This window comes from Castor canadensis, chromosome 15 (assembly GCF_047511655.1).
Source record: "Castor canadensis chromosome 15, mCasCan1.hap1v2, whole genome shotgun sequence".
NCBI classification, from domain to species: domain Eukaryota; kingdom Metazoa; phylum Chordata; class Mammalia; order Rodentia; family Castoridae; genus Castor; species Castor canadensis.
In genome coordinates, this window is record NC_133400.1 from 87,279,448 (window position 1) to 87,304,877 (window position 25,430).

Consider the following 25,430-nt stretch of genomic DNA (forward strand, 5'->3'; position numbering starts at 1 on the left):
CCCTCTAGTTCCCATAATCACATTTGTTTCATTCTTCTAAACCCTAGAAGGCTAAGAGAAATATCAGAGATACACCAATTCCATTACTAGAGGATTAACTAAAAGATAACCCTTTGTATTCCATTACTGACCATTATTTGAATAATTATTTAATAACTATAGAACATTTGAAAGATGTACTAATTGTTTTCTGAGGTTCACTTCTGCTTTATATCAGAAAAAGTTATGTTACATCCTTTATCACTGTAAATCTACACTTGAGTTACATGAAAAATGAGCTGTAATTTTTACTGCATTTTGGTTTTGATTTCTTTTTCTAAATAAAAATAAAAGGGAAAACAAGAACAGTCTATTGAAGGTCTTACTGACTAACTAGAAAATTAGGACTCAATTTTTGACCAGATTTATGTCTTACAAGAGTCAAATTCTGCATAATTTAGATAGAAAATTGGCAGGGATAGCTGTTCCATCTAATTTCAGCAAAATTTGTATTCCGCCACCTGAATTTTTGGCAGTACTCCAGAGTGTTTATCCAAAGCAGTAAGCAGACAGAAAATAAAAGAAAATTGACAATCATGCCTAAACAAGTTAGTTTCTCTACTTCCAACTCCAACACACATACACACACACACACACACACACACACACACGAACATTTTAAGAAATCAGTGAATAATTTCAAAGGTACATTTTATGAATAGATTCATGGCTTTGCATTCTTCCTCTTATGCATATCACATGCAGATAGAATAAGAAAACTCACTCCCTTTTCAATGTACAAAGAACCCAATTATAGTAAGCTGACTCAAATCTGTTTTACAAAAGGGTAATTTTTAAAAAATCACTCATTTTTCAAATAAGGCAAATCAGCTGCATCCATTTTTTTCACTATCTGCGCTAATACACAGAAATGATAGTGACGGTAGTTCTAAGTATGTATGTGACTATATTGGAATATCCCTTACATGAAGCCGAACCACGTAACTGATTTTTCTTATAACTACATAACTGCAGCGCATCCTAGAACTCTACTTAATTGGTACAGAAGTGAAAAACCAAAAGGCATAAACCATACATTTAATGTTTACTGAGCACCTATCAGGTACATGAGCTCAGAGAAAAATGGAAAGAATTTATTGTTCAAACCCTTGTTAAATTTGTGTCTAGCAGTGTCCTGACAATCCTGGCAGCTAGAATGAAACTGGAAAGGAAATGAAACATGGGAAAGGGTTGAAAGTCAGTTAGAAAATGCCAGCCAAAGCGGTGCTTCTGCTTAATAGCATTTGCTGTCTGTCTACTGTGTGCTGGTGCTGAGTGCTAAGAACTCAAATATGAAAAGCAGCTTCAAAGTGCTTGCTCAAGAGAAGCTCATAAACTGAGAGACAACCACACCATCTGAACTGCGATAGTTCATTATAATAAGGTACAGGGAAAGGGATATGGCAGTTTGGATATAAGTTTTAAGCCCAGCATTGCTTAGTAGAAATATATGCTATATAATACAATTTTAGACTGTCTAGGAGCCAGATTAAAATATTAAAAAGAAATAGATGAGAATAATTTTAATAACATTTACTCAGTACATCAAAATATTATCTTAACATGCAATATCACAAAAATAATTATTGAGATGTTTCACTTTCTTTTTATACTAAGTTTTTGAAATCTGAGGTGTATTTTAGTTATAGTACATATCAAATTCAGATACTAAATTTTTATTGGGTATACTTGATCTCCATGTAGATTTTATTAAACTTACAGATGGAAAAGTAGCCCCCACACTCAAGATGTTCTGCTCATACTTAAGTTTTTCCAAAATAAGTTACTAGTTTGTAAGCTTAAAATAAATTAAATGAAATTGAATAAAAGGTGTAGTTCACCAATGAGCACATTTCAAGGGCTCCACAGACACTGCAGCTAGTCGCTGCCATGCTAGATGTACAGGTCTGGAACTCTAGTAGAAGAACTGAGGCCGAGACTAGGTGATTTTGAAGAGAGGATCAAAATAACTGAAAAGCAGGATGAAAAAGATCGAATATGTGGCAGACTATGTGAGATTGAGAGAAAACCAAGGTAACAACATCAGAAACAGTACTGAGTTCTTTTAAAAAGTCTTCTGAAATGGCTGGGCACTAGTGGCTCATGCCTATAAATCATAGCTACTCAGGAAGACAGTGGTTTGAAGCTAGCCAGAGCAAATAGTTCATATGACCCTACCTCAAAAAAAAACAAACAACAACAACAACAAAATCACAATAAAAGGGCTGCAGGAGTGGTTCAAGGTGTAGGCCCCGAGTTCAAACCTCAGTACTTAAAAAAAAAAAAAAAAAAAACTTGTGTAATAGGCAAGAAGGCTATCAGTTTTCTCCTATATCAAAGATGGCATGGAGACTTGTATGGTTAAAGGCAGAGAGCTGTAAAAATGATGATGATCTTTAAGTGGAAAAGTAGACATGCTCATGTCTGTGGCTACAAAAATATTGTTTTCTATTTTGTGTTATTTTCTACTCTTTCTATATTTTGTACCTATTTTCTATAGCAAGCCCACAAGGCAGTCAAAATTCCTTAAGTGTTTCTTGCCATTTGATAAATGTTAAGAAGTCAATGAGATCTTAATTTGTTGAGTAAGCAATACCTTCAATGTGACTAATTTAGGAACTTTAGAAAGGACCTTCAGTGGTAGCTTCCATCTGTGACAATACAATTTACACATGTAATATTTTTCATCATGATAATCTTTTCAGTTCTCTTCCTGCTAAGACTTCCTTTCTCTCCTTTTTGAGACAGGACATTTGAAGTCGCTCTACCTTTTCTTTACTTCTGTTGCCTGTTACTTTCGCTTTTGCCTAGTTAACATTTTGTTTTGTGCTTACTATATACATCTCTTCTAGTTTTTCTTCCCTATAAGAAGTTACTAGGTTCTGGAAGTAATACTTTTGTTTCCTGCTAGTACTAAGAGGAATGTCAGGAGTTCTTCCAGCATGGCTGACTGGATTGCTGAAAATATCCATTTACTTCTCACTGCCTCTCACCCTATCTATTTCTCTGAAGATAAGTTCAGCAGAGAGCTACCATGGTAATGACATTTGTAAGGCCCAGATTCAGAAGAAGATGGACTCCAAGAACCCAAGTGAGGTGAACCTGTTGTTGTCAGTGACTGCTCAGGGCAGCATGCAGAACTGCATAAAGCTCTGAGCGGTCTCATGGGGTTACAAGGAATGGGAGGATCTAACTCATCTCATCTGAGCAGAATCACAAAGGCTACAGGGTTGAGAACTGACTTTTGGAGAGGGGAAAAAAAAAAAAACGGACACACAGAGAAGTTGACAGGCAAAGGCAACAGCTCAGGAGAGATGACAGAGACTCGAATCAGACAGTAGAGGTTGTGGTAGGTGATTAAATTCTCCTTAAGAGTAGAAGATCCAAATAGGTAATCCTAGGTTTGAATTGGGCCTGAAAATGTGATTTTTTTTTTCCTGGCCTACATAATGTTTTCAAACATTTTTAATTAGCCGGCAAGACTGAAGAATGCAGAAAGTACAAAAACTTTAAAAAATCTAAATTTCCTGCTTATATAAAATATTAGATCTAGAACTCTATGCTTATATTTCTAAGACACTGCAGGCAGAGCACAGCTGCCCACGTGAGAAGGGGTATGTGTACCTCCCCTCAGCTTTGTTTGGGATCTGGGTTTACAAGCCCAACAGGAAAGCCTGGCATGGACCTCCTGCAGGGTACTCTCAGTCAACAAGGACCCAGGACTTGGTTAGCTTCCCCAAAGTTTTCTCTAGGAAACCCCAGAGAAAGCAAAGCTTATGGCTTTTTTTAGAAAAGCAAAGCTTATGGCTTGATAGGCACATCAGCAAGAATATCATATAGTACTGTTACTGAACAAAACAATATCACATAATTTTGTAAATATATATTAAATGCTTTGGCGGAACAATTTTCAGATTAAAAAACAAACAAGCCCTGAGCTATCAGAGATAAGTCCTACAGATAGGCCAATGAACTTTAATTAAAGAAGATGGGTTCAAATATTTTTGATAAAATATTTACCTTAAGTATCTTTTCAGATAAGTACTATTCACATACTCATTCTATATGGAAGCCTTACCAAAAACTACAAAAGGGAATTTACATATTTTCACAGATGACTGCTAGATTGAGTCCCTTTTTCCCTCACTCTCACAGAGATTTCTTTCAAATCACAATTACGAGTTATAAGAATATAACTAATAGAACTTTATAGAACTTAATGAAAATGTCAACCTGTCACCTCTTGAAATATAACTGAAGTGGAACCACATGATACCCTACTTGTGAAGCAAGAAATTGACCTCAGAACAAATATTCCTGACTCCTTGAAGCTGCACTAAATTTGACACTTTTGGAAAAATAACAAGAAGTAATTGAAACGGACCTATTATAACCAAAACATGCTCCGAAATAGTATTTTACTTAATTTAAGAAAGTAGGAACATAGTTACAGATCCAACACAGGGGTGTCTTTCCCCTCTACTTCTCATACATGCTCAGTGTTCTCTAACACCCATGATTGTAAAACCCAGTCACTTTCCCTCAACACTGCTACCCTGGCCAAATCTCTAGTGATTCCTTGTATGTAGCATATCTATTCCTTGTATCTAGTGATTCCTTGAACACAGTCAGAGGGGAAGGTATTTCACAGCCCCTTGGATGTCAGTACACCAGGCCAGTCAGAACACAGCAAGGCACCAGGGCTTCAAAGCAGAGAGGAGGGGCTCTTCAGCCTAGGCCAAGCTGCTGCAAAGAGCACACTGAGCTGATGACTCCACTTCACCACTCACCCACTCTTGAGCTGTTCACTATCTGACCCGCCTGACCTGCCCTAGTTATTCACTTGAAATGCTCACCTCCTGTAACAGCCCCATTTCTAATTACAAATAATCAGCACCCTGCTTGCCCTCTGACTAACACCAACTGCTATCACCAGTTATTTATTGTATGCCTACTAAATGGCAAGCAGTGAAGTAAATGGGGTGGGGAGGCAGGAGGGAGGGAGGGAGGGGAAGAAAGAGGGGGGAGGAGGGAGAAGGCATTCTACCTATCAATGAGTTCTGTCTAGCAGGCAAAACTTGTTCAATTTGCAAGACTAATTCTCATAGAGAGCTCTCTGATAGAAATCTCTTAGTGGTTACTATTCTGCCTGATGAACTAAGGATGAATCTCTCACTGCCAGTCTGATACTTGGAGCTCCTTATAATTTTTAACTTTTCTTTCTTTCTTCTTCTTCTTCTATAAATATTCGTAAGATAGGTGGTATATACATGGCATCATGCTAAGAATATAATGGGTACTCAAATATTGTAATTATCATTGAATTTAGACCAAATCAACTGGTAGTTTCTGGATAAGAAATGCATGGGAAGTAAGTGTTTTCAGATTGTGCATATCTAAAAAGCCCCTATTCTATCTTATCTGAACCTGAGAGTTCAGATGAATACAGAACTGAAGGTTGAAATGGTTTCATTCAAAATTCTGATGCCATGTACCACTGTCTTCTTCACCGCTGCTCCTACATTCTGACTTCACTATGAACTGAAATCCTTTGTGACTGTGAAGCATGTATAATTTTCACAATAATGTGCCTTCTTATTGTGCATTTTACTCATTCATTATTATAGGTACCTTTTAGGTTCTTTTAAAATAGAGATTTATATTCTTTAGTTCTGGGGAGTTTTCTTGCATTGCTTCTTTGATAATTTCCTTTGGTTTCATTGGAAAGAAATTATCTTCCTGGAACTCCTTTCAGTTGGTATAGGATCTCATGAATTAATTCTACTTTTCTCACTTTTTCCTCTCCTATTGTTCTTCTGTTAATCTGTTTAGATTTTCCTGGTTTTGTCTTAAAGCCCCTTCTAGAACTTTTCCTTCTGCTTATCACATAGCAAATTTAATTTCCAACAACTTGTTCTTTGCTTCTATTTTAGTTTCTGATCTTATCTTTTGGAAGGAGTTTTTGTGTGTGTGTGTGTGTGCACGCACGTACATGCAAAGTTTTCTTCTTTCCCCTGTATTGTCTCTATCTGAAGTGTTGGCTTTTCACATCTGGTAGTTACTGGTTATTTAGAAGTGAGCCACTGGAAGCTCTCTGGGGGATAGTTGGGACTTTACTGACTAGTGGACTTCATGGTAAGATAATGTAGTTCTAAAATGTTATCATTAGTAGGTATTTTCCCTGGTCAGCTCACTTTCTTCAGAGAAGAATCCTCCAATTAACCACACAGTTAGGACACTGATAGAGAAGGGGGAAGCAAAGTCCCACCTTCTAGTATGTAGATTGTCACCTCAACTCCATTTCAGCTTTGAGCCTTGATCCTGTCTTTGCTGTTACTCAATTTGGCCAGTAAACAGACACAAGCACACCTCTGCATCCCTCTGGTTTGGGGTTCCCTGATATCTTCCTGCATCTTTTTGGAGTCAGGCTAGTGGGTTTTAGCTTCCTTTACTCTACTAAGGCAGTTACCACTTTCCATGTCTTCCCTTGCTCTCTACTAGTAGGATGGCTTTATACAGTTTTCACCACTTTCCTGTCAATGTAGTGGGGTTTAAGAAGGTGCATAAATGAATTTACGGGATCAATCCTCTGTGTTTATATAGAAATCTCAGTCTCTTTTAACACTCACCATTTGGCAGTTTCATTCCTTCTCATGAGTTTAGGTATCACATTAATGCTGCTGACTTCTAAATCTTTATCTTCACTTCTTTCTTCCTCATATTTCAGTTTTATTTTCTTTGATTTCCACTATATGTCTCAACTTGAATATTTCACTCATGATTTCTCCATCATAGGAAGCTCACCCTTACATTTTTCTTGTGTGACTAGCCCTTGCATTCTCTTGCTCATCTAGAGATTTATTTTCATTCTTTCCCATTTACTATCCATATCCAGTCACTATGTGTTATTAATTTTCCCTTTCAAAAAAATCTCCTCTAAACAACATTATTTTCTCTGTTATTCCCATTTTTTACCTTAGGCTAGGCCTTCACATCGCACTATCCTTGAATAACAGTCTGATAACGGTAACAAGTCCACTTCCACACTGCCCTGTGTGCAATAAATGCCACATTCTGTTAATGCTCTCCTTCATGAAAACATCCCTACTCTGTAGCCATACAGAACTCCAGGGATGCCTATTGCCTGAAGTTAGTGATAAATGACTTTACAGTCAGGGTGCCACAAGTGATTTAACCTTCTTAGGAAGTCTATTTATTGTTTGAAATCATAGTGAATAAATTAATTTATTTATTAATTTATTATATAACTAATGTTTGAACTCATGGCCTTGTACCTGTTAGGTAGGCATGCTACCACTTCAGCCATGCCCCAGCCTTACTTACATTATTGACTTACTTATTTGATAGGACTGAGGTTCAAACTCAGGCTTTGTGCTTAGTACTCTACTGCTTGTGTCACACCTCCAGTTTATTTTGCTCTGGTTATTTTTGGAGATGGTGTACCAGAAACTATTTACCTGGGCTGGTCTTGAGCCATGATCCTCCTGATCTCATCCTAGCCAAGTAGCTAGGATTATAGGTGTGAGCCCCTGGCTATTTATGTATTTATTTTTGAGACAGGGCCTCTCTATGTACCACAGACTGGCCTAGAATCCCCTATATAGTCCAGGCTGGCCTTGAACTAGTGATCCTCCTGCCTATGCCTCCCAAACTGCCAAGATTATAAGTGCACCACCATGCCCTGCCCTACGTTGAAAAAAAAAAAGAGTTTCACTACCCAAAATATTTATGTCTAACATCTAAATGTTAGAATTTAAAGCACTAAATGAGTTAGCCACTATCTACCATAAAATCACCTCTATTTAGTCCGTAACATAAATCCTATTGTTCAAACGGACTACACTACTAACTAGTCTGTGGCCTGAGAGTCACACTAACTAGGGCTAAATGTGGGCTCTATCCCTTCCAAGCTATGCCACCTTGGACAAGCTACCTAGCCTCACTGTACCTCAGGTGATACATCTATAAAAAGGACAAAAAGAACACCTAATCCTTCCATAGCTAAGAGTAAATGAGCTTAGGCACATAAAAGTGAGAAGCATGAAGCCTGGCCCGTGTAAATGCTCTTTAAATTTTAGTTGCCACCATTACTCTTCTGTGGTGTCTTGTGTATGCTATTCCCTCTCCTCCCTATTTAATCACCATTCAAAATGGAGCTTAATTAAAAGAATGAGGATTCAAGCCACAGATGGGGGGTAGTACTTACAGAAGATGTATCTGATAAAAGACTGTTAGCCAAAATAAATAACTTCTAAAACACAAAAATCAGAAAATAATCCAATTAAAAATGGGCAAAAGACCTAAACAGACACTTCATCAAAGAGGGTATACATATGGCAAATAAGCATAAAAACAGATGTTCCACAGCACATGTCATTAGTGAAGTGCAAATTAAAATAATGAGATACCACTCTGCACCTATAAGCATGGCCAAAATGTGGAACACTGACAACACCAAAGGGTGTAGGATGTGGGGCAAGAGGAACTCTCCTTCATTGCTAGTGAGAATGCACGACAACACAGCCACTTTGGAGACAGCTTGGCTGTTTCTTACAAAACTAAACAAACCATCACCTCAGGATCAGCAATTGTGTTCCTTACCATTTACCCAAATGAACTGAAAACTTACGTCTACACAAAAACTCACACAAGGACTTTATTTCAGCTTTACTTATAACTGCTAAAACTTGTAATCAATCAAGATGTCTTTCTGTACATGAATAGATAAATAAACTGTGATACATTCAGATAATGAAGTATTTATTATTCAACATAAAAACTAAGCCAGATGTGATGGCACAAGCCTATAATTCCAGCTACTTAGGAGGTGGAGGCAGAAGAATCTCAAGTTTGAGACCAGCTCAGGCAAAATTAGTGAAGCCTACTCTATCTCAAAAACAAAACCAAAAAACCTCAAAGGTTGGGGATACAGCTCAAGTGGTAAAGCATTTGCCTAGCAAATGTGAGGGCTTGGGTTCCATCCATAGCACAAAGAAAGAGAGAGGGAGGAAAAAAATTTGCTACCAAGCCATAAAAGAGTATGGAGGAACCTTAAATATGTATTGCTAAGTGAAAGAAGTCAATTTGAAAATCATATTGTATGATTCTACTTAAATGACATTCTGGAGAAGTTGTAACAAAGGACACAGTGCTTTAAGAAGCCAGTGGTTGCCAGGGGCTGGAGAAAGTAGGCATGAAGATACAGAGCAAAGATGATTTTCTTTTAAGAGCAGTGAAATTAACTTTGCGTGATCCTATGTGGGTAGATATGTGTTGTTATGTACTTTTCAAAACTCATACAGTACCAAGAGGGAACTCTGATGTTAACATGAACTGTGGGTGATTATGGTGTATCAATGTAGGTTTATTGGTTGTAATAAATGTGCCACTCTGGACAGGGATGTGGACAGTGGGAGGAAATTGGCAGTGGGTGTACAGGAACTCTGCTTTCTGATTACCTTAGCTGTGAACCTAAAACTGCTCCAAAAAGTCTATTTAAAAAATGCAGCTTAAGCTGGGCACCTGTGGCTCACACCTGTAATCCTAGCTACTCAGGAGGATTGGGGTTTGAAACTAGCCCGGCGAAATAGTTCAAGAAATCCTATCTCGAAAAAACCCTTCACAAAAATAGGGCTGGTGTAGTGGCTCAAGGTGAAGGCCCTAAATTCAAGCCCCAGTACTGCGGGAAAAAAAAAAAATTGCAGCTCAAGCTCTGCCTCTTCTGTGAAACCCTTCCTGATATGCCAATCCATGGAAATCTTTATTTTTTTCTTAACTTTAAAAAACTTGCTATTTACTCCATAACATTCTTTAAACTGTTACAGAATTTCTGACTTATCTTCCAACTCAAAACTCCCAAAGATAGCATTTCATAGCTTTTAAAAACTCCAAAATGGTTAGTAAATTATGGAAGAAAGGAAGGAGAAGGGGAAGGAGAAGGAAAGGAAGGAAAGGAAGGAAGGAGCTTCATCCCTAAAGTATTCAAAGAAATGAGCATATGACTAACATTATCTTTACAGAACCCACCTGACTTTGTCTTCTGTTTTTGTTTATTTGTAATTTTAGGACCATGATCAGACTCATGTCATCTTTCTATTTTAATATACAACTATTACACTAGTCTGAAACACCATTTAGATTGCTCCCACAGCCTACTAGTTCTTGATACTTCCATCCTGTGCCCCTACTGGTGGCAGCCAGTGAGCTTCAGGATTAGGTTACTCCTTCTGTGCATAGCTTCCTGAAGCTTTCCATCTCACAATGCTGTCGCAAGCCATTACCATGGTCTGTAATACCACCCCTCCCTGAAATTTTACCTTACTCTTACTCTCTTACTGGTTCAGGTCCAGTCACACTTGTCTCCTCCTTGTCCAACGACTCATTGCAGCCTCAAAACCTTTGAATTTGTCCTCCTCTATGACTAAGTTAATAATATTAGGACCCCTCTCTTTAAGTTGCTATTTAATTTTCATTTATCAAAGAGATCTTCCTTGAATAACTTACCTAAAATAGCAATCCCCATTATTCACTGGCTTCTACCTAGCTTTAGGTTTTTTTTCTTAGTATACATCACTTGCCACTAATAATCGTTTTCTCCTTAGAGCAAAAAGCTTTGTGATGGTAGACTTGTTTTTGTTTTTGCTTTTTTCTTTTTTGTAGTCCTGGGGCTTGAACTCAGGGTCTACACCTTGAGCCCCTCCACCAGCCCTTTTGTTTGTGATGGTTTTTTTTTCGAGATAGGGTCCCGCAGACTGTTTGCCCAGCCTGGCTTTGAACTGCAATCCTCCTGATCTCTGCCTCTTGAGGAGCTAGGATTATAGGCATCAGCCACTGATGTCTAGCTAGAGACTAGTTTTGTTTACTGCTGTTTTTCCAGCTCCTAGCACAGTGTGTGCCCCATGGTAAGCTCTCAGTGAATATTTGTGAAATGAATGAACTGACCAGTTTGCAAACTGGTTGTATTTTTTATTTAATAGCAATAGTTACTTCTCAAAAAACATTACTGTACGTGGTGGCCCATGCCTGTAACTCCAGCTACTTGGAAGGTGGAGACTGGGAGGATTGCAGTTTGAGGCCAGCCTGGGCAAAAATGTTCAATGGAAAAAAGCTGGGTGTGGTGGTGCTTGCTTGTCATTCCAGCTATGGCAGGAAGCATAAAATATAAAGATTGCTGTTCAGGCCATCCTGGGTTAAAAGGAAGGAGGAGGGAGGAGGGAGGAGGGAGGAGAAGAAAGAGAAGCAGCAGAAAGACCCTATCTCAAAAATAACCAGAGGAAAAAAGGGTTGAAGGTATGGCTCACGTGGTAGAGTGCCTTCCTAGCAAGCTCAAAGCCCTGAGTTCAAACTCCAGTATCCCCATAAAATCCTCAAAAACCAAAACAAAACAATATATAAGGAGGGAATGGTTACCACAGTTCTTTGAAGCAAAGGATGTCATCAAGTATAAGACACCCTTATTTTATGTGTGATTATGGTGAAAAAACCCTTATCAATTAAATTAAGACAGGCATTTTTTATTACTTGAGAATTTTATTTAGATTAATTGAACAAGCAGTTCTAAATTTACTTAGATTTTCTCAGTATCACTCATCCATACATTCAAAAGTGAAATAGGTTGGCTAAGGTAATTCTAAAACTTCTTTACTCTCACTGTCTAATTCATCTGAGTTATTTTTCAACCCTGAATTGTCAAAATCCACATTTCACCACATAGCATTGATCTTTATACCACCAAGAGTGTTAGAAAGACAGCACTTTGTGCTCAATGAGCATCTCTGGGGCTTTCTTACAAGCCACTGACACTCATTCTGCAAGTTTAGGTGCACATGTGCAGGTGATGACAACTATGTCATGACAGCTGTCAGGCAGTGACTGTTAGATGCATTTGGACTTTGGAAATGCTAAGATAGAAAAAAAATGTGCATCTAAGAATACATAAAACATGCTTCCCCCAATAGTTAGTAGAGAACAAGCTGAATATTTTTTCCATAATTTTGTAGTTTGCACTGTATATTCATTTTATGTATCATCTTCCCCCATCCCCTTGAGGATTACAGTAGCATCATTTCTAGAGACCTATAAAAGACAGATTTGTGTGTGCATGGGTGTGTGCAAACACTAAAGAAATTTTTTGTTACCACTTTATCACTGACTTTCTACTTGGATTTAAGATGGAAGACAGGAAGAAAGGGCAGAAGGTGGAGGAAGAAAGGAAACCCCAGCACAGAAACTTCTTTGAAGATGTTCTCACTACTGGAAAAAGTCACTTTCAGTCACAGATCTGGTTTCAAGGGCCCACGTGAAGTTGCACCAGAGCTGGCGACAGGGTGCTTGGCTCCACCCTGACCACACTTCTTTCTGTAGGTGCCATAAGCTTCTACATTGAGCAAACATAGTAAGATAAATTTCCCACTGTGTATCTCTATTGGGAGTTTACTTCGTGATGTCACTTGTATTTTCAGTGACTTGACATTTCATAAAGCCAAATGCCATGTATTCAGTGTTCTGACAGCAAATTTCTCTGTACATTTCAGGTATAGTGTTTCAATATGAACTATGCCACAGAGACAAAGGTAATCCTGAAGAAAATCCAAAATCCAATTTAAGCATAATGGGTTATCTTTTGGTTTACTTTACTTATATTACCCCCTCCCCAATTTTTATTTATTTATTTATTTTCTGCGGCACTGGGGTTTGAACTCAGGGCCTCATGCTTGCTAGGTAGGCAATCTACCACTTGAACCACTGCGCCAGCTCCTTTCCGTTTTTTTTGTTTTTTGGTAACAAGGCTGTCAAATTCAGACTGTAAGGATTTATGTGGATATGGGGATTCCTTCTGGTCTTGCTCACTTAATATTAAGTAGAATATAAATGAGTATCAGGTAAATATTTGTATTTGGGACAAAGAATAAGGTTACACACTGGTCTTTATGTTTGGGATTCCTCTAAACTAGAGAAAACACAAATGGTTTGTTGCATTGGTGGTTCTGGTCGCACATTCAAAAACACATAAGCCTTGGCCTGCAATCATTCTGTCCTCCCCCCATCCCCTGCTAACTTTCAGATATTTGCTGCAGAAAGCATTTCACCAGCACTGTGAGGTTTGTGCTCTCTTTTGGAATACCAACTAGTAGAGATGCCAGTCTCTACGGTGGACTGGACACAACTGTGGCCAGGACACTCAGTGTTCAATGAGCTTCTTATGTTTTGTAAGGGTTGAAGAGAATTATTAGCTCAGGTGAAAACTGACACCATTCTTTAGTGCACAGATCTATTTCTTAATACTATTTTAAATAAGATCAATGGTCACAGTGACTGACACATGGTTTTTTTTTTTTCTTTCTACAACATGATGGGAAGGGGAAGGGAGTAAATTAAGGTCAAGAGAAAATGACATTAGTAAGAAAAACAAGAACTACATTGGCATGCAGTTAATTGTATGTTCATTTCATTTTACTTTTTTATACTCCATATAGTGAGTATGCCTCTTGTTAAATTTCCAAGACTCATTTTCCAAACATAAATCTTTAGTTTTTTTCATTTTTGTACCTCCACATATAATAATTTTCTTGAATAACGATATATAAAATATATGGAAAATATATTCTGTTACCATATCTGCAGCATCTTTTATTCCTCAAAGACCCAGTTCATTTTGATTATTTCACTACCACATTGTATTAGAAATAATCCATTTTGTTTTTGTCTTATCCACAAGGCCAAATTCAATACAACAAAACTTTGAGAAGGTGGGAACTGTCAGTCATTTCTGTATATCCAGTACGTGATACGTAGTCACTGCTCCTAAATGTCTGTGGGACAAGTGAAATATGTGCTCATTATTTATACTGCTGCCCGACTGCCTAGAATTAATTTACATAACCAAAGTGCAGAACACACAGGGTTCATGATCTAAGATTTGGAAACATGGGGTTTTTTTAATTTAAGAAACCCATTTTGAAATCGTCAAGAAATAATTACTATATTCTTACTTTTTGAACTTTTATGAAAATCTGTGTTCTATTTATAAAATCTTACTGTGTCAGAAATACAGAATGACAGAGGTCCTTGTGATCTACCAAATTTAAATTGTGGACTTAAATTTCCTTACCCAATCCTACAATAAACCAGAATTCTATATATCCATGAAAAATAAGGGATCTCTATCTACATGAACTCCTAGCTCTCAGGAGTATACATGCAATGTAGTTAGATAAGAACAGAGCTCCTTAGTGAACTGTGAACAAGTGTGCCACCAATCATCAGCAACACCAGCACAGGGAGATGTTACTTGACTTCTCTGCACCCTCACTCATCAAACAGTAAAATTATGAGAATAATAAAACTGGCTCTGAGTTACTGTGAGCAGTAAGTTACATAAGACAACACCTGATACATATTAAACAATACACTTTACCTACCATGTAGTTTATTGGGTGGAGGAATCAATATAAAAACAAAACAGTTCCTCCCCCCTCATAAAGCAAAAATGAAAAACAAAAACAACCAGAAAAAGACTATGCAATGCTTCTATTAGCATTAGATGCTCTAACTAGCATCAGATGGCAATGATCAGACTTAATTGGTAAAGTAGGTTCAAATTCAGTTCTTATATTTATAGTGCATACCACAGATTTTGTAGATAAAATTCTGGAAAGAGAAAGTTATGGGACTCCCTCTAGATATATTACTATATATGTACTATAAAAATATAAATCCTTATGTTTTCCTATGCTAACTTTGTAGTAACAAGACAAAAAACTTGGACACTAGCATCAAATACATCTATAGTATTACTAACTACAAAAATTACTCAAAATTACTTTCTTAGATAGATTCTGTTTTATTATGGAATATCTGACCTTTTTTAGTTACGGTGTTTAAAAATGATGATTAATATACCCAGGTACTTTTCTCCTTTCCTTTAGTGTTCTAGCATAAAATAAATTTGATTTCTGAACTAGGATATAGAATTAAGTCCCCATTAGCTAAACAAAAGGAGGCAACTTGTACTATAGACCATTAATACTTACAGCTTTAGAAATGCATTGAATATACACATTATCCTTTTGTTCCATTTGCTGTGTTAGCGGAGTAGAAAGACCATGTTGTACTCCCTAACCTATGAACAGGGCTAGAAAAGTGTGGCCTGGCATATAACAGCATTCACTAGTAACCTATTCACAGGTGATCAAAGCTCAGTTACATCTCATTCAAGTAAATGCAGCTGGCCCTCCATGTCCACAGGCTCCACATCCTTGGAGTCAGCAAACCACACATCCAAAATATTTGGAAAAAAAATACTGCATCTGTACTGAATGAGACGGTCTTTTCTTATTATTATAATTTCCTAAACGATGCAGGATACCAACTATTTATATAACGTGTACCTGGTATTAGGTGTTTGATTAATCTAGAGAAGATTTTCAGTGTTAGGGAGCATGTATGCAGGTTATGCAAGAACCATGCCATTCTACATAAGGGACTTAAACATCTGAGAATTTTGGTATCTATGAAGTAAAGGTCCTAGAACCAATACCCCACAAGTACCAAGGGATAACTTGGTATATATTTGGCTTTCTTTTCCTTTTTACACACACACACACACACACACAACTATAAAAGGCACTGTGTAGTGATCTTAACAGCTTAATTTGCAATCTTAGGATTTTTTAAATTGTAATTTAATTAATTTTGCAACAGCATCTTGTTATGCAGCCCATGCTGGTCTTGAACTGGAAATCCTCCTGCCTCAGTCTCCCAAGTGCCTGGATTATATGCATTCACCACTACACCCGGATATCAGGATATCCTTTTTTTTTTTTTGGCAGAGCTGGGGCTTGAACTCAGGGCCTTGAGATTGTGAGGTAGGTGCTCTACCACTGGAGCCATACCTCCAACCCAGGTTACTCTTTTCTTTTAAAGTGTGATTATAAGTATTTATTTAGAATGGGAAATAATTAAGAAATGACAGATTTTGATGGTGGTGACTCATGCCTGTAGTTTCAGTACTTGAGAACTTAGGGGGATTGTAAGTTCATACCCCAGGATATTCTTTTTAGTGATTTTTTCCGGGGGGGGGGTGGGTTATGGCATTTGAACTCAGGGCTTCATGTTTGCCAAGCAGGCACTCTACCACTTGAGCCACTCCACCAGCCCTATTTTTTGTGTTGGGTATTTTCCAGATAGGGTTTCACAAACCATTTGCCCAGGCTGGCTCCAAATTGCAATTCTCCTAATCTCTGCAATTACAGGCGTGAGCCAATGCCTTGTTCACTGATCAATTTTTATGAGAAAATGTGTAAGGAACACAACTCTTTAAAAATCAGTGAAGAGCACAATTCTAGTCATTTATACATTTACGAAGTTTAAAAATGGAGCTTTGTCCCAAGCATGGCAGTTAAGTTGTCAATACTAGTTAATATCTTAGTGATTTCCTTGGGGTTAAAATTTGGTATCCTACACATTTGAACAAGTGAATTTAAAAACAATTACTTATACAGTTTGAACCTTAAGGCTCCAGGGTATTACTCACTCTTAAAAATATAAAACAGTGTAAGATAAAATATAAGAGTAGTAAGATAAGGTATAAGGAAACTAAATTAACATCATTATAAAAAAAATAGAATCATAAGCAACATAAAATTCCTGAAAAGCTTAGCTTTTAAATGTTACAGACATACTTGTGTGCTATAATAGTGTGAAACTAATGTGACAACTAGTGAACTAAGGATTTCCTTCTGTTTTAAAACTGATCTCTTTCCTTCAACACACAGGGAGAAAGTACTGTGTTGGGGTGTGAAGTTTCTGTAATACGCATATTTAAAAATTAAAACGAGTAATTTTTTTGAAGCGGGACTGAGGTTTGAACTCAAGGCTTCACTCTTGCAAAGCAGGTTTTCTACTTCTTAACCCTCATCTCCCACCCGTTCTTTTGTAGGGTCACTACCAAGACAATGAACTTTTTTTTTTTCTTTTCATTCTCAACTGTGGTGGTGAGAATGGAATCCAGGGCCTCACAAATGCCAGGTAAGTGCTCTACCACTGAACTACACCCCCAACCTGACTGTGAACTCTTAACTTTTACTAAAAGAAATGAATTTAGTGTTAAGAAAGGTTAAAGAAAAAATGGCAGACATATTCATATAGACATGCATAAATGACCTATACACTTGACTTTTATGTTTGTTATTATTTGATAAGCAGGTCGCTGGACTTATGGAAAGCTCACAGGGAATTTCAAATGCCTAAAGAAAAAGGAAGCACAGATACTAAGTCAAACCAGCTACGCTACAGAACAAAAAGCCTGTACTTTTTAGGAGTTCTTTGAAAATCAAAACATGTGAGCAGAAAACTGTGGCTTTCTTCAGTGTTCTTGTACCAACACACTTTCCCATCAGGTTTAGAACAAAATAAAACAAACCTGGTCTAGTCTACCAAAAAGAAGCACTGGCTTTCCACTTATCCCTTATACTTTCCCAAATACTCTGAGGTACCAAGTAAAGAAGCATAAATAACAAGTATTTTGTTAAGACTAGAGACCTGGCTCAAGTGCTAGACTGCTTGCCTAGCAAGCATGAGGTCTTGAGTTCAAATCCAGTACAGCAAAGTACTCATGTTGATAGAAAAGTGTTGAATGTGTTCTTTTTAATTGCACCAGGGTGCTCAGAAATTTTGTTTATATGAAATGATAGCCTAAATATTGTCAACAGCATACTTCAACTGTCCTAGTTTTTCTGTTTTTATCAAATACTATAAAATGCAAGTGTGAAATTTCCTTTATACCTTGGAATGCTCCTTTATTTTCAAAATGAAAATAAAAGGTTCCATTATTACTTCATATCAAATGTTAGCTCTATAGAAACTTCTTACAAGATATCTAGCCTCAGCTTTTGCATAAAAAGCAGATTATGTGGACAAATTCAACTTTTTCCCCATTTATTCTAATACACTGGGTGACCAACTGCAGCAACAATTGTACACGAATCAAAAATAACAGGGGAAGGAAGCCCATATTTTGTTTGCATTTGATGCATACTATGTATTTAGCAAAAAGTTTTATCATCATGTATCGACTACTCCATTTAATTCAGAATGAACATAAAAGCACTTTGGAGAGGGGAAAAGGCTTTCTTTATTGCTATTATTATTATTTGTTATATAACAAACATAGTAATACTAACTATGAAAATAAAATGAAGCCAGAAAAAAATGAGGAATCTCATTTGGAGACATGTTAAACATAAAGATTTGGCAAATACTGGAAGAAGAAAAATTAGCATTAGTTTTCATACAAGTAGTATTACAGAATACAGTCTATTTTGATCACACACACATACACACACACCCTATAACAATGGCTAATAAGCAGACACATAAACCATATTATTTTCTAAGATGTAACAAAAAGCTATTTTAAATTACATCTGACATCCTATTCTTAGTATGACTTTATTATTTTTTGACCACTACGAATCAAGGATATAGGATGTCAGTCTTTACTTTGAATTGAAATTTCTGTCATAATCATAGTAGTATTTAAACACAGTTGCTCGTATTTTGACTTTTGTTTGTTCATTTAGAAAAATAAAAATAGTATAAGAAAAGTAACTGCTTGATAGGCAGACCAGACATCTTATGTATATGAATTATATACATTAAGATAAACTAGCCGGGCGCTGGTGGCTCACGCCGATGATCCCAGCTACTCAGGAGGCAAAGATTAGGAAGATTGTGGTTTGAAACCAGCTTGGGCAAATAGTGAGACCCTATCTTGAAAAAAATCCTTCACAAAAAAGGGCTGGTGGAGTGGCTCAAGATGTAGGCCCTGAGTTCAAGCCCTGGTACTGCCAAAAAAAAAAAAAAATCCAAAGAGAGCGAGAGAGAGAAACTAGTGTTATGATAAACTGGGAGATACAAGCTATACAGTGCTCCAGTTACTCATTTTAACCTGCTTTTGCTATCTCTAAAGTGACATGATTGACATAAAATGAATTCTAAGTATTTTCTAAATGTTTTAAGGAGTAATATCTTTACTTTGCAATGTGCAAACAGAAAACTTTTTATGTAGACTAGGACATAAAATTGGCATATGGGAGTTAAAACAACAATAATGAAGCAGTGAACTATGATCAAAGGATTGGGAGCCATCTACCTTATAAACCCGTAATTTTTTTTTTTTTTTGGTACTGGGGTTTGAACTCAGGGCCTATACATTGAGCCCTGCCACCAGCCCTTTTTTGTGAAGGGTTTTTTAGAGATAGTCTTGTGAACTTTTTGCTCAGGCTGGCTTTGAACAGCAATCCTCCTGATCTCTGCCTCCTGAGTAGCTAGGATTATACAAACCTGTAATTTAAGTAAGAATGTAGTGCATCATTGTTTTGAAATCAATAATCAAGTCTCTATCACCAGGCAGTAGTTTTAGTGAGCTCTACTTTTATTCCACAGCACTTAATATAAAAACACCATGCCTGATATTAATCAACACATTGTGATTTACAATGTATTTGGGGATATAAAAAGACACTGAAGCATCTGTTTTATATTTAGAATGAGACTTGATTATAATCTATATTTTACAGAGGAGAAAGAGGCTTGGAGAAATTAAGGGAGTACAAATTTTATGATGGAAAAATTCGACAAGCATAAAACTCACATACTAGTCCTCCTCCAAGTAGTCCTCCTCTAACTCCAGAAAATACCTACCAAAATAGTAGAAACCAAAGCAAACCTAGTCTAAAGCCTTTTCAACAATTAACAACAACTCAATGACTATTTAATGAGCAGAAAAAAATTCACATAGGAAGAAGTACTCAATTACAGGCTTGAGAAATCTGACAACATTCAAGGGGCAAACATTTCTTTTATAAATTTCTTTGAGTTGCATACTAAGAATGAACAGGCCACCATTTTTACGGAGATAAAAACAAAAATGAACATGAGGGCTGGTGGAGTGGCTCAAGTGGTAGAGCACTTGCCTACCAAATTCAAACCCTAGTACCACCAAAAAACAAAACAAAAAAACTCCAAAGATGAACATGATTCTTCCAACGTAGGCCTCACAAAAATTTGATTGTGATTTTTGTGCCATATGTATTTCAATACACCTATTAACCAGGAAGCTGTTCTTCAATGTTTCTTGGATTAAGAGAAGTATGACTTTTGCTTAGCTCTCACAGTATAGCTTTTGATCATAGGGAAATGTCAAAAAAGAGGATTCACTTTTTTTAAAAAATGTAGTTTTTTTAAAACTACATTTTGTAAGCAAATGCTTGCAAAAAACTGTGAAATTTCACCTAAAATATCCACTGTAGTAATAGTTTTCAAACTTTGATGGTGACTCAAAAATTTTTTTTACATTTTTCACACTTAAATCTAGACTCAAAAATGTATCTGTATAAGTGCAACAAAAATATCACAAAAGAACACTTACCCTTACTATGAGTGGTAAGTCAATTTAATTTTTTTTAAATGTTGATTTCAAATCACTAAAGCGATTTAACAACCATAGGTAGGTCATGAGTGAAAGGTTGAAAAACACTGTTCAGTACATCTCAGGAAATTTAAAGAGGGTGAGAGTCAAAGGCAGTTGATATAATACTCAGCTTAGCTTTGAACAAAAATGTTTTGGATATGTAAAAGATGACAAAAAAGTAAGAAAATTTAAAGACAGCAAGGTAATAACCTCAACCCTCGTAGCCTGAATTCTACATTATAGATTTCAGTAACTGGTGTGGAAAGGAGAGAAAACTACCAAATAAAACTACCCTGGGCTTGCACTTCAAAGTAAAGTTAATTACATCTTTTACTAATGAGGTTTTCAAGAGGCATAGTAGGCATTATTAAGAAAACCAAAGAAAAAAATAAGGAATATGTAACATCTAAGATGGGTGCTCCTGAGAACTATCCAGGGATTCCAACTTTCCTGGAAGAGAACACCACTAATACCCTCCAGACTGGCTGACCCAACCCCTAACCATCCCAAGAAAATGTTTACATTACAGCTGGGTTCAAATGGAGGGTCAGTGTGCTTTAAGACTTGGGAAAAGAGCAACAGTTTTTTAGCTACAGTATAAATAACTGTTACAAAAATTACTAACTTTCTAAATTGATAAAAACAACCTCACTTGATTTCAATGCTGCCAAATTTCCTTAAAATATTTGCTAAGATGGTAAGTTTTATTTTAAAAATGTTTTAACTGCAAACGTAAAAGCTTTTCAGGTTAAGCCATATTATTTTAAATAATGAAAACAATTAACTGTGATTTTTATCTCCATTCTGACTTTTAAAATGCCAGCTTGTATCAAATAAACAAGATATGGTGTGGTTTATATTGTTCAAATTCTGATTTGTTCTTTAGACATTGTTTCTGTGCATAATACACAATAGATGTTAGGAGACTGTTTCCTATTACAGTACATGTTACATAGAATCAATGACTTTATTTGGGATACAATGACTAGAAATACATTCTATCATTTATATAATCAGAATAAAATGCACACCATGAAAAAGCTTAACATTATAAACAAAGATTGGAATCACACAAATGCACCCACACCATTCATTTAACTCAACAAATAAACCAAGCATTTATATACAAATGTTTTTAAAATTTTAACTTGTTTACATTAATATTAACAACTGAACCAACCATAAGAGAATATGAAAGAAATCTATACAGTATTTTCCATATATAATAAGGAAAAAGTCATTAAGCCTAAGTTATTATAACCCAGTTCCTACTTGGATTCTGTGGACATATTATCTCTAAATCTTAAAAGCCTTCAATACTAGACTTTTCTCCATTTTACAGGTGAAAACACATATGCTTGCGAAGGCACACAGAGGCTTAGGAAGACCACAGGACTTACTCACGTGTATAACTAATGTGTACAACATCAGGACAGCATACTCTGCAAGAGCTTAGCAAGGACTACAGAGTTCTTGGTATGACTACTCTTTGGTATGACCCAGCTATGCTCCACTTGTCTGTTCTTTGTCATGTCTAAACATTTCAGCATTGCCTACATGTATTTGTCTCTACTTCCTTTGTTCCTTCAGACTTCTCCAGTCAGATTTTCTCTCCAACTGTCCACTGAAATTGCTCTTGTCAAGGTCATCAATGGCCTCTACCTTTCTCAATGGTCCATTTTTAGTCTTTATATTATATAACTTCTCAAAAGTACTTATTTCTTAATTCTCCTTTTCCTCATTGACTTCCAAATCTTCTCCTTACATACTACATCCAGTCCAGTAGCAAGTCCACTATTAGCCTTTCTTTTTTTTTTGGTGCACTGCTCCTGGAGGTACTGCAATACCAGGTCGATGCATGGAGTGGACAAAGCAAGCTCCTATTCCATCTCCCTGTTTCAAAAATCCATTTAATATATTGTCCTCAGATAGAGGACATATCAGATATTAAATTGATAAGAACAGATAGTACACTTGACCTTAGCCAAAAGGCTGAGAAGCAATACACTTATTAGCCTTTCACTGTCACCTCTGTAGGGCAAATCTACTGTACTACCTGTCTAGTAACAGCCTCTTACAAAACCCCTACCTTCTATCCTCCACACAGCAGTCAGACTGAGCTTATTAAAGCAAAAACCACACCACTCCCCTGACCCAAACTCCATTTAGATTAGAAAAAAAATCCAAACTCCATTCCATACTACAGCCTACACGAACTAAGAACTGGTCCCTCTTCCATCTCCAATCCATCTCCCTCTCCACATCCATCTACTAATTCTCTCTAGGATCTGTTCTTCCACAAACACACCCTATCATTCCTAGAAAATGTAGAACCTGCTTCTGTGAGAGAGTATTTGTGTTTACTGTACCCTCTGTTTGAAATATGTTTACCCCCAGACACCACGTGCTCTCTTCACGTAAGGCTGACCAAAGGCCATTCTGACACTTTAAAAACAGCTCCTCTGTCTCTAATCCTCACTCTTTCCTCCTTCTGGGATTATTTTTCTCATAGGCTTTATTACTGCCTGAAATTTTTTTATCAAATGTTTATTTAGTTTACTTTATATTCACTGTTTCCCAACTAAAATGTAGGCAGCTCAAAGGAAAGAATCTTGTTTCATTCACTGAAGTACTTGCCCTGTTGAAAAACATGCTTGTACTTGTTAAGCAAATAGGAGATACTCAATAAATGCACATGTATTTGAATGAATTAATCTAATAAGAAAGAGATGAAGCTTTAAACCAGGCCCCATGACTTCAAAGTCGCTCCTTCTAGTAGACATGTCTATATTTCTTAAGAAAATGAGATGAACAAGTTTGAATCCAATTAAATGTTTTTGTTAATTAGCTTCAAAACTATTATTATTAAGATAAACAACATTCCTCAAATGGTAAACAAAATAGAAAAGCACATTGTTGAAAGAAAATTACAAATACTCCTGATATTTAAGGCAATGATACATATGAGAACCCAAACTTATATAGAAATAAACTGATTTTTAAAAGACTCTAGATTTTAAGTTGCACTGAATCAAATAAAGTAGAATTTTATCTAAGGGTTGAATATATTTTAATATTTTAAAATAACATCTGATATGAAAAACATGTCTTTGACATATTTAGCTACCTTGAAAGTTCCATTAAGTTGAAAATTGTGACAGACATGGTGTCAGTTATTATAAACAAAATATATATAAAATTGGAATTCATGTACAGATATTAACATATATACTGACATAGTTTTAGAATTAATTCACCTGTTATATTCTTAAAATTAACTGAGTTCTTACATTTCATAGCTAAGATCTTCATGTAACGCTGATGAGTAAAAGAGTGGGTGACAGGCAAATGAGATTAATTATACTACTTCTGTATATAATAGCTTGTATGTATATATGCAACTTAAAAACATGGGCAAAACCAGGAATATATATTTTTAGAAGAAGATAAGGAAAAGATATAACATGATAATTCATTAATAAACCAAAATGGTTGGCTAGCTGAAAGCAAGGTTTCTATTTTGAACAGTACTTTAGTAAGAAACTACTGAATAGTATCCAAACAGAACTCTTTTGCTTTATGTGTAGGAGTTACACTGAAACACTTCACAATCCATTCACTCATTTTGGCATGATAGATACAACAGACAGTGTAGACTCTTAAGAAGACCAGGGCTTAAAAGCTATGTGGTAGGTTTAAAAAGCTTAAATTGATATAGTGCCTGAACCTAAAAAAGTCCTTACCTTAAACTCTAACAATTTACTCTCCTGGGTAGAAACAGGTTTTTGAAAAAAGAAGGTGGGAAGTAGGGAAGGCTTGTGATAGGCACATAGATATGGTAGGTACCTGTTGTAAGGACATGTTATTTATATAAGGAAAAGCGTAATGAATGGATCAATGAAATAACAACAAACTTTTAACTCTACCTTAAAAACTAACAAGTACCTACTATTAAAAAGACTATTATTTAAAATATTTCATATTTGAATTGTCAAGTATAAAAGCCTAAGCCACTTACTGTCCTATCTTCTTAAAAACAGGCAAGTGAGGTAAGAAGCATAGACATTTACAATAAATTTTATTTAACAATTTATAGTGAAAAATTCAAATTTGGAAACAATGAAATGCAAATGTCTATGAAACCAAATTCCCTCTCATTTATTCTTTTGGTATATGTTTACTAAAAGTCTGCCAAATGCCATACCAAGATTTGAATATAAAGTGGTGAACTAGAAGACAGTCCCTGACTTGCAGGAGTTTATACAGCTTGGGGTTAAACAAAACAAAACAAAACAAATAAATCAGGTGGTAAGGGAGGGTGTGGGGGCAGGGGGGAGAAATGACCCAAGCCTTGTATGCACATATGAATAATAAAAGAAAAAAAAAACAAATAAATCAACATAAAACTCTTTATCTACAGCTGTGATAAATGCCATGAAATAAACAGACTGAAATGATCAAAATTAATGGGATGGGGCAAAATACCTGCTTTTGCCAAGGATCTCCCTCACTGAAGGTAACTGAAGATGGACGAGAAACAACCATTTCCTGCTTTTATCCCTAGCATATTTTTTAACACAAATCTCAGATGTCACATGATTTTACTTTCACGTATATTTCTAATCATCTATATTTCTAATATTTCATGTGTATATATATATATATACATATATATATATATATTTCTAATATATATGGTGGTACTGGGGTATGGTGCTTGCTATACAAGTGCTCTACCTACCCCATGTCTAAAAGAAAGATATTTTAAGAATATTTACAACTACAATAACATTATTATACTTGGTAAGATTAATGCCCATGCCATATACAAATTTCCTCAAAAATTATGTATATTTTAGTCAACTTCTTCGAATCGGTATCATTGAACTACATACTG

The 25,430-nt window shown here is 36.1% G+C and overlaps 1 protein-coding gene and 1 non-coding gene across 3 annotated transcripts in view; both read right to left on the reverse strand.

Moving 5' to 3' along the window:
* Window positions 1-25,430, reverse strand: part of Taf3 (TATA-box binding protein associated factor 3) — a 162,346-nt gene that overhangs the window by 58,580 nt on the left and 78,336 nt on the right. The window lies entirely within an intron of this gene.
* Window positions 22,347-22,537, reverse strand: LOC141417598 (U2 spliceosomal RNA). Its single transcript, XR_012442256.1, has one exon. It is a non-coding gene; the product is annotated as a U2 spliceosomal RNA (small nuclear RNA).